Genomic DNA, 10,962 nt, shown 5'->3' with positions numbered 1-10,962 from the left:
TTTAAGGGAAACAATGTGTTATGTCTGGAAATAGGAATTGAGGTTATCAACAAACAAAAGCAACATTGTAACGTGTCAATCAATANTAACGTGTCAAGGGTGTACTGGAAATGTCAATGCGGACAGCAGTCTTTGTAATCAACAATTTATTAAATATTATAGCATTTCTTTACAATCATAATCAAGATAGATAATGATAGAAAGAAGGAACCCAGAGTTCTCCACGGGAACTGGGACAGAATTATAGATGTTGTTTTTTGCCTCTAGAAAGATTCTGATAGGTGTTTGAAGAATTGATTGGTAATAGTAAACTTGTGATTGGTGGTCATGGTTTCTTTTACTTTGGTTCTTAAAAGTCTTCTTGTTAATAAAATCTGTAAACCATGCAAGTCACTTTCTAACACAGGCATAATGAGGGTGAGAAGAAATGTTCAGGGGTGTGTGTGTGTGTACCTTGTGAAATGCAATGAGCCCTCAGAGCATGATGCACAGAAAAAAAGGAATAATTGTCCACAAGTTCCAGAGAGGTAGAGGTTATAATAGAAAATTATTTTAAGGCAGTGTAGTGGTGACACCAAGCTCAGCATTTGTGTGTGTGTGAATGTGTGTGTTTGTGTTTATGTGGTGTGCTGTATGTATGTTTGTGTATATGTGGTGTGCTCTCTCTCTCTCTCTCTCTCTCTCTCTCTCTCTCTCTCTCTCTCTCTCTCTCTCTCCCTCTCTGTATTTGTGTTCAAGCATGCATGTGGAGTTCAAATACAGAGAAAAAGATTTTAGGGAATATAAACAGTTGAAGAGGGATTGGAGATTGTCAGGTTCTGACATAGTATTAACTTGTGACCCTATTCCTTAGTTTTCTCAGATAGATACAGTAGATCAGCTAGTATAACGAAAAGATGTCAGAATGGGAATTTATCTAATGATTCCCTGGTATTAACCAGTTGGTCTTGTAATTGTCAGAAGCTATCAGCAAAATGAGTTTGAGCTATTTTTTAAAATATGCCTCTTTAAGGAGAACTTTGGCATCTTCAGCCACTGTATCNAGGAAATGAAATTGTAGGTAATAGGTTTTCCTGAAGTAAAGACCTGCTGCAGGAGCCCACCATTAGCTGAGGCAAATTTCTCCACACAGCTCAAAAGCAATCCTCCTAATGTTTCCTCCTTAATTTCCAACAAATTAGGAGATTTAAGTTTTTTTTTCAACAGTTCAACAGGCACTTGGGCATCCTTAGCTATGAATATTAGGGATTCATCATCGACTCCAAAGAGGTCACGATAGTGGTCTAACCTCCTCTTTAGCCTCTCCTTATCCAAGTCCTTTAAAATGCCCACTACAGGAACAGTCGCCAAAAGTCCATCCTTCATGGCCTGCAACCAGATATACTGCTTAGTAGAGTTGTACTTTTTTTGAATGGCTGCCTCAGTTATATTAGGCAAGGAAAGCAGAAAGTTGTGGCGCTTTTCAGCAGGAAGGCCTTAAGCAGGGTGTCCATCAGGACTGGAAAATCATAGTCAGATAAATCGTGGTTAGATATCAAGAAAACCTGAGGTTCATCAATTTTATTCTCCCTAAATGTATCCAGATAGTAATTTCGGATCTCATTCAGGGTGTTTTCTCTGTTAAAGGTACGTGGTTTGGATTTCTTTTGATTGTCTAGATCACAGTCCACCTTGCTTCTCACGAAGTAGTAATTCTTTTTCATGATTCTGATTGCTTTGGCGAGGTCTAGTTCTAACTTTGTAAATCGAAGGAAGAAACAATAATGAAGAACTCATACTTTTTGAACTCTACTTTTTCTAGATAATCTTTTGGTTGAAATTTCATAGTTCCAATACCAGGAAGGTCCCATAATGTCAAATTTTTAATTTTGGGGTGTTTGTATGAAGCTACTTTGATGGTTGTCTCTGTCACCCCCACTTCAGCTGCACTTTCCTCTTCGTCTGTAATCTCTCTCAAGGCATTGATGAGGCTGGACTTCCCTGCTCCAGACTCTCCTGTCACTGCAATATTTATTGGGGCATTATCAATATTTTTTAATGCATCACTGATTACAGAGTTTGCCCCCTGAATGTCCCCCTTTTTCAGGCATAACTCTATTGAACGGGTGGTTTCCTCAGAAATGATTTTGGTTTCTTGCTTATAATTCCTAAAATATTCCGTGAAGCTGGACTCCAAATTTCCTTTGTCTTCATCCTTAGGTATATCAGAGAAGAGCTGACCCATGATTGTAGCAAAAAAGGCACTGAAAGAAGAAGAGAGAGTAAGATGCAAAAGATTTAAAATGCCTTTGTGCTTCTCACTGTGTTCTCTATGACTCAGACTCAATTATGTTCTGATGCTGATTAGTTCCCATATATATTGTGATGGTTATTCTTTGTCAGTAAGATACAATCTAGATACCTTTTGATAATGGAAACTTGGGATGAGGAATTGCCTCTATCAGATTGGAATGGGGGCATGCCAGTGGGACATTTTCTTTCTTTTTTCATTCTTTAATCTTTTTCTTTTTTAATAGTCTAGTCTTTTTACACTCCTAGTCTGCCCTCTGACTATTCCATATCCCATACCTCCTCCCCCAGGCCCAGTCTCCAAGAGGATGTCCCCACCCCCACCCCACCAGACCACCACACATATACAGCTGAGAACTGCCAGAACTTGACTAGGTGAGAGAAGATGCATCTAACCCCCAAATATTTGTCTGTTTTATTTTATTTTCAAAAGATGTAAGTGCAAGTAATACATTTGGTTGAAATAATTTTTACTTTGCCTAGAATTTCCTCTCCTTCTGTCCTTTTCATGGATTGGAATTCCTCTTGAGGACTGTAAGCTTGTAATAATCTAAAAGTTTTCCCTTAAAGTCCATGTTAAAATCCATTTATCAGTACAATATTTCAGTGTCCTCATTCATCATTTAGATCCACTGTTTTCTTTTAAACTGTTTATTTCTTGAGAAGAATCCAACTGTGCACTGAAGATACATAGGTCCACTGTTAGAGTGCTTGCTCAGTATCAGTAAGGCCTTAGGCTAAGTCCCAAAATCTTGGGCTGTCTTCTCATCTTAGGACTTTGTACTTAGTGAGTGCTTCCTTTCCTTGATGCTCTCCCCCCATAGCTATCTGGTTATTAATTTTACTACTTTTCTGTAGGCTTTATTTCAGTTAGGCAGGATTTAGGAAAGAACACAAGCTGTTCTCAACTCTTCAATTTTCCCCTCCCATCCTTTTTTGTCTAGCTCTTGGTTTTGTGATGCAGACTCCAATATAATAGCCATCTGCAAGGTCTTCCCAAGGAAGATGAACACAGCAGACAGGAAGGCTGTGGCAATAATTAACTAGAAAGCAAGATCAACCTGAGACACAACAAACCTCATACACATTGAAGAGATACTCTGCTACCTGACCCATCCATTACAACCATCCTAGGGAGAGGAGTAAGAGGCAAGCAAATCAATCGGATATATATGTGTGTGTGTGTGTTGGGGGGGGGGAATTGCAGGCTGGTCTCCAGTCGAGCTGAGGTCTGAACTCTGATGGTCATAATTCACCTACATGACATGGTAGGCTTTCCCTCATACTCCTGGAACTATGGCCCATGCCTAAGGTACCACCTCCCACAGCCCCCACAAGAAAAGCATGGTCAGTAGTCATGTAAGCCATGGTCCAAGCTTCTGTTCTTCAGGATAAACTCCTCCCCAGTTACCTAGCAACAGTGAAGACCATAAAAAGGAGTGCTCAGCCTGCACCTCTCTCTCTTATTCCTTTGTCCTCTCATCTCTCTCACTTCTCTCTACTCTTCCCTCTCTTTGTCTTCTTCTTTCCTCTCTTGTTCCCCCCCTCTCCTACCTTCTCTCCTTCCCCTACATTTCTATAATAAAGCTCTTAAACCATAGAGTCTCTGCTCTGCTCCTTCAAGTTCCCCTGTGCACTCTGGTTAGTGTTGGGACCTTCTTCCCTCTTCCCTCTTCCCTCTCTCCCACAACCCTGGTGTCTTTAGCAAAGTAGCTCCAGGGGGTGGGGGTCACCAGTCAGGGCTGCCCCTTGGACACCCACTGAAGAGTGGGATAGAGGAATGCCCACCCAGGGATGAGTGGATAGGGTAGGTAGCAGCCCTCCCACGCCCAACTGACCAGAGAATAGGGAAACTTTGGCGGGGCAGTGGGTAATTTTTCCTTCAGTTCTTCCCCAGAGTCCCCTTTCCCCTTTTATTTTGTTCCGTATGTATGTATGTATGTATGTATGTATGTACGTATGTATGTATGTATAATATATATATATTAACCAAAATCAACATCCAGATCATCTCCCTTAGGTCTCCCTCAACTTGAATGATAGGCTGTATCCATGCAAAGCCAGTTCTGCCCAGCTCCCACCAAAGCCCCTCTAGCTTCCAAGCTGAGGATTTCCATTGTCTGGGCATGCTCCTGAATGCGTTCTTACCTATGTAATCTTAAGAGAAAAAGGATAAGGGTTAGAAGTTCTTGCCCACTTACCAGAAACTCCTGTGTCCAGTGGATTTGCTTACTGTAATTCAGCTGCAGGGAGCAAACTTCACTGTGTTCCAGGCTGTTCACATGAGACCCACCCCTGCTTTATCTGTGGAAGGCAGCAGATTCAACTGAGTTATATAGGTTGTACACATCCTTCTGGCTTATGCCCCTCCCCTCTTCTTGTGTGTGGTGGCCAATCATGGAGGAGCATAGATCTAATTACTTTTCAGAAACTCCTGCATTTCAAAGAAGATGAAAGTGAAACAAATGAAACAGCTGTTTTTCATGCCAGAAACACTTAATTTCTTGGCAGAAAAAGAAGGGCAGTCTTAAAATAACAGTGGGGGACATGGAAACTGATAGGGCATGAAGAAGCAGTTTACTATGTAGGCTTGAATGGAACCCTTGAGTTTTTCTGATCCCCGACTCCACAAACACAGCCTAAGCTAAAGTCACACAACACATTGTCGGGGAGTCTGTGCAGGTGCTAATTTTAGTCTCACTCTAGACACAATCCGTCCCCTCCTCTTTGACTATAACCTTATTTCCCTACCATTGTAAATTCACATTCTTTAATTTGTGTTGTCAACTCCTCTGTCTGGTTGGGAATTGGTCTGGCTAGGGCTTGACAGGTCTTACACATGCTGTTACAATCACTGTGAATTTAAACATGTAGCTTTCCTGCAGTGTTCAACAGACACTATTTTCTTGTATTTCCACCAACTCTGGCTCTTATGGTCCTTCCACCCCCTCCTCTACAGCCATTCCTGTGCCTTTGGAGGGAGACCTATGTATATTTCATTTAGTGCTGGGCATTTATTGATGTCTTATTCTCTGCACCTTGGCCAGTTGTGGATATCTGTATTGATTATCATCTATTGCATATATGAGCATCCAAAAGGGCTTAGGGATGTCTTAATCTATAGGTATAATGGCAAATCATTAGAGGTTGGTTTGATATATTCATTTAGCAGAATAATGGAATTAATTTCTAACTGAGGGCATATGACCAGTATAGTCTTAGTTTCTTGCCCAGATATAGTACCAAGTATGGGTTTCATTTTGTGGAGTAATATTAAATCCAATCAGGAAGTATTTGGTTGCTACCATGACATTCTTGTCACTATTACATTAGTGATTGCCTTAGTTAGGGTTTTACTGCTGTGAACAGACACCATGACCAAGGCAAGTCTTATAAAGGACAACATTTAATTGGGGTTGGCTTACAGGTTCAAAGGTTCAGTCTATTATCACCAAGGAAGGAGTATAGCAGCATCTAGGCAGGCATGATGCAGGCAGAGCTGAGAGTTCTACATCGTCATCTGAAGGGAAGACTGATTTCCAGGCAGCTAGGATGAGGGTCTTAAAGCCCACACCCACAGTGACACATCTACTCCAACAGAGCCACATTTTCTAATAGTGCCACTCCCTGGGCCGAGCATATAGGAACCATCAAGGTGGTTATGACTTATCTGGTCATTACTGAGGCTCACAGAGTTCACACCTGGGTATTTATGTTTCATTTTCATCTCTGGAAGTGTCACTAGAAAATTCCATCACTGTGAAAGCAAACCAGTACCTATAGAGCCAATATCAGTAAGTCAGTGTCAGCTTGATTTCCTCATGCTCTATAACTCAGGCACATAGTGTCGTTCACTAATACGGCCTTACCATTAAGTTCTGCAAGGTAACCAACAGTACTGACAATGTCTTGTAATGGCCAGGGATGACTTCACTGGCCAATGGGTACAAAAAAAGCTCAGTAATTCCTGGGTCTGGGCTTTTTATTAGTTACACATGATGTCTAGTACGAGCATTATTGTCCAAGTAGAAAGTGACTCCATCTTCTTTTGAAGAAATATGTATATTGACATATTTATAAAAACCTTCTACTTTAATAGGTTACATATAACATTTTGAAAATCTGATGCTTTTATGTATCTTTTATTTCCCTTCTCTACTCTTCCTTTCCACCTCAATTTAATCGGTCTTTACCTATAATTCTCTTTTAATTCTTATCTTTCCTCTCTTGGAAGTTCCACTCCTTATGTGTGCATGTGTGTGAGTGTATAGTGTGTGTATATTTTGGAAATCCTGTGCAGTAGTAGATTTCCATTTTGAAAAGTCTTTACTGCCATCCAACTCTCCTTCTACCACATCCTCCCCTTCCTCCCCAGTTTAAATCTTCCTATTCTGTTGTTCTCTTTTAACCTTTCCTATCAGAGTGTCCTATCTCCCCTCTATTGAAAGTCCCACTCCACAACTCAATGGTAATGTCAAAACTTCGGTGGGTATTCCAAATGGAGCACACATATCTAAAGAGTGAAGACTCAAATACACAGAAAGACAAATGAAATGGTTCTTTCCCTCTCTCAGAATGGGGCTTCCAGCCCCATTCACTTCCCCATGAATTTGACAGTTTCAGTTTGCTTCACAGATTAGTAATATTCCATTTTGTACAGTGTCACACTTCATTATCAATTCCTCAATTGATGGGCATCTAGATTCTTCCCATTTCTTGGCTAGTGTGAACAAAGCAGGAATGATGGCTGAGCAAGTAGCTCTGTAGTAAGAGAAAGAGGAGTTTGAGAATATTTCCCAGGGCAGCATGGCTGGACTGATATGGGAAACCCATTTCCCTTTTTGTGGAATTTCCACACAAATTACTTTGGTGGCTGCACAGGTTGGCACGCCCACCAGCAGGGACTGCTTGCTCTCCTTCCCCTACACCCACAACAGCATTTGTTGCTATTGGTATTTTTGTTTTTTGCCACTCTGGGGTAAGATGAAATGTCAGAGTAGTTTTGGTTTGAGTTGCCCTGATGGATAAGAATGCTGAATGTTCCCAGAGCTCTGCCTAGCATTTGGCTGTGTGTCATTGCATCTGTTTCCATCAGTTACTGCATGAAGCGTCTAGGATGGCAGTTGGGCTAGGCACCAATCTATGAGTATACCAGAATATTATTAGGAGTAATTTTTTTTTAATCCTTGGTTTCTGGGCTTTCCAACCTCTGGGTCCAGGCTGTCCAGGCAGTTTGTGGAAGCAGGAGCTTTCGCTTACTGTTTTGCCTGCCTAGGGATTCTTTCTTCCTTTTAGGTTGCCTTTTCTAATACAATCTATTTTCACTAAAAAACAAAACAAAAACAAAACAAAACTCTGCAAGATTGGAAGACACAGTGGGAAACTACAGTAGGAGAGGTTATAGGCTTAGAGAAGTGTTGAGTCACTCCATCTAAACTCTGCAATATATTTAACTTGTCAAGTCTCTCATTTCCGAGGAAGAAAGTAAGAAAGTATAGAAACCACTAGTTATGCCATAACTTTAAAGTACATTGCTCAACTATTAGCAAGGCTCTTAAATTCTATATCAACATTAATTGTAATACTACTTTTCATACAAAACATATTTTCATTAATACAATTTCATTATTTGCTCCAAGTTTCAGCTTTTGTAGCTTCAGTTAATTATTTTTGAATGCCTTATTGCTAGGAAAAACTTGTGTAAGCATGCTTACAAGTAATAGGTTCTGTGGAAGATTCAATTTCTTGCGTAGCTGAATCTCTCAGGGAACAACCATACAATAGCCAAAGACTGAAGGACTTAAGGTATTGTCAAGCGCAAAGATGAAATCAATTTTGAAAGCCAAAAGGGAAAAATAAAGGAAGTAGTATTCTTTAGCTTGTAGGCTAAACTTGATTTTAGCAAGCAAAATAAAAAAGAAATAGGTTATTTCCAATTTAGTATATAAAAGGCCATGAAATCTCTTCTGTGTGTTCTATGTGTTCGCTCTAGTCACTTGGTCTATGTAGAATTGAGCTACCGTATTGTAGACTGGGTAGGAGAGGGCCAATGGCCACAACAAGTGTCCTTCGGGCACTGCTTGACAAAGGACCTGTGTTCAGACAACTGTACTGACCAATCACTGCCCTTGGTAGAAATTTGCTGCACAACTTTTGCTTGTGTTTCTGACATGGTTCATATTTGAATTCCTTGCTGTTAAGGGGCCCTCACTGGAGGTTAGGGCTTGGGAAAATGTAACAATTCTTATCAATGTGGGTGTTAATAAGAATAAAATTAATGGGAGTTCCCTGGGAGAATCAGCTGTGAAGGAAATTGAGTTCTCCACAGAACCTATTACTTAAAGCAGAATTAGTAAGCAAGAGACACAGAATTTGAGGGAATAAACATTAAAGTAGACAACCTTTGGAAAATTTCAGGAGTTGACAAACCATAACTGAATCATTAGGATTTCATGTCACTCTTTCCATGGATGTCCAGCTTCAGAAACCTGGAACTAACATGGACAGGAAAAGATTTTGGCTATACAACTGATGCCCATGTCAGTGGTACCCTCCTGAAGGCAAAGCAAGCAGTTTCAGGAATTCTGATGTTCTACCTTTTATAGGACTATAATAAAGATAGGGATCATATTGAAACAAGAGTTTACGGCAAAGACACAGAGAAACGTTTTTGCTCATTGAACTGCCTGGCTTTCTGAGCAGGGTTTTCTGATTGGGACTTTTTCTCTCCCAAGAAAGAAGATTGCCATTATTTAAGCAATGCTTGTGTGCTGCCAAATCAGGCCTCACCATACTTTAAAAGTCAAAGGAAAGGGTGGTGGTCTTATATCAAATATAAAGTAAAATTACAGAAGAAAATGGGAAATTAAAAGACTGAGAGGCTGAATTTCCATAGAAAGATTAAATATTCGGGTTAATAAGACAATACAGGAAAAGCTTGATAGAACGGGTAGTACAACAGAACTTCCCTTTTTTGAATGATGTTTTAAAAATTTTTAATTAATCATTACATTCATTTACATCTCAAATGATATCTCATTCCCTATTACCCTTCCACAGTACCCCATCCCATCCATGCTCTCCCCCTCCCCTTTGCCTTTATGAGGGTGCTCCCCCATTCATCCATACACTCCTGCCCCACTGCTCCAACATCCACCTTTCCTGGGACATCAAACCTCCACAGGATCAAGGGTCTCCCCTCCTGCTGATGTCAGACAAGGCCATCCTCTGCTATTTGTGTTTCTGGAACCACGGACTCCTCCCTGTACACTCCTTGGTTGATGGTCTGGTCTCTGGGACCACTGGGTGGTCTGGCCAGCCAACATAGTTCTTCATATGGGGTTGCAATCCCGCCCCCCAGCTCCTCTAGTCCTTCTGCTAACTCCCCTACCAGGGTCTGTGAGCTCAGTCTGATGATTGGCTGTGAGCGTCTACATCTGCATTGGTTAGGTGCTGATAGAACCTCCCAAGGATCAGCCAAACCAGGTTCCTGTCAGCAAGTGCCTCTTGGCAACAGCAACAGTGTAGGGGGTTGGTGTCTGCAGACAGGAAGGACCCCAAGGTGGGGCAGCCCACAGATGGCTCTTCCTTCAGTCTCTCCTCTATTTTTATCCCCCTTTCCTTTAGACCAGAACATTTCTGGGTTAAAACCTTTGAGATGGTTGGGTGGCCCCATCCCTCGACTGGGGATGGTGCCTATCTACTGGAGGTCGTCTCCATAGGTTCTATCGCCCCCTCACTGCACATTTTAGCTAAAGAGATCCCTTTGGGTCCTGGGAGCCTCTGGCTTGTCTGGTGTCTGGGACCTTCCAGTGGCTACCCCCAGTTCCTTAGCCCCTACTACTACTACATATTTTTATTCGATTTCTTGACCCCATGTACCTCTCTTCTCTCTCCTCCAGTACATGATCCTGTCCCTTTTTCCCTCCCCCTCCTCTCTCTCTCCCAGGTCCCTCTCTCCCTCCACCTTTCATAATCATCCTGTTAGACCCTCTATGCAGGACTGAAACATCCACACATGGTCTTTCTTTCTAAGCTCCATGTGGTCTGTGTGTTGTGTCGTGGGCATTGTGAGCTTTTGAGATAATATCCACTTATCAGTGAGTACAAACCATGTGTGTTCTTTTGTGTCTGGATTTTCTTAATCAGGATAATATTTTCTAGTCCTATCCATTTGCCTAAGAATTTCATGAAGTCATTGTTTTTAATAGTTGAGTAGTACTCTATTGGGTAAATGTACTACATTTTCTGTATCCATTTCTCTGTTGAGGGACATCTGGGTTCTTTCCAGCTACTGGCTATTATAAATAAGGCTGCAATGAACATCGTGGAGCATGTGTCCTTGTTGTATGTTGGAACATCACTTGGATATATGCCCAGGAGTGGTATAGCTTGGTCTTCCAGAAGAACTATTTTCAATTTTCTCAAGAACTGCCAGATTGATATCCAAAGTTGTTTTACTAGCTTGCAGTTCCATCAGGAAAGGAGGAGTGTTCTTCTTTCTCCATATCATCACCAGTACCTGCTGTTGCCCGAGGTTTTGATCTTGGCCATTCTCATAGGTGTGAGGTGGACTCTCAGGGTCATTTTGATTTACATTTCTCTGATGATTAAGGATGTGGAATATTTCTTTCTTTTTAAAAAATTATTTGATATCTTCTTCATTTACATTTC

The 10,962-nt window shown here is 41.2% G+C and overlaps 1 pseudogene; it reads right to left on the bottom strand.

The window, feature by feature from the left end:
* Positions 1 to 696: 696 nt before the first annotated feature.
* LOC110285032 lies at positions 697 to 4,611 on the bottom strand (annotated as a pseudogene).
* Positions 4,612 to 10,962: the final 6,351 nt, after the last annotated feature.

The sequence above is a fragment of the Mus caroli genome, chromosome 18 (genome assembly GCF_900094665.2).
Source record: "Mus caroli chromosome 18, CAROLI_EIJ_v1.1, whole genome shotgun sequence".
Taxonomy (NCBI): domain Eukaryota; kingdom Metazoa; phylum Chordata; class Mammalia; order Rodentia; family Muridae; genus Mus; species Mus caroli.
This window is presented reverse-complemented; position numbering and strand designations above follow the sequence as displayed.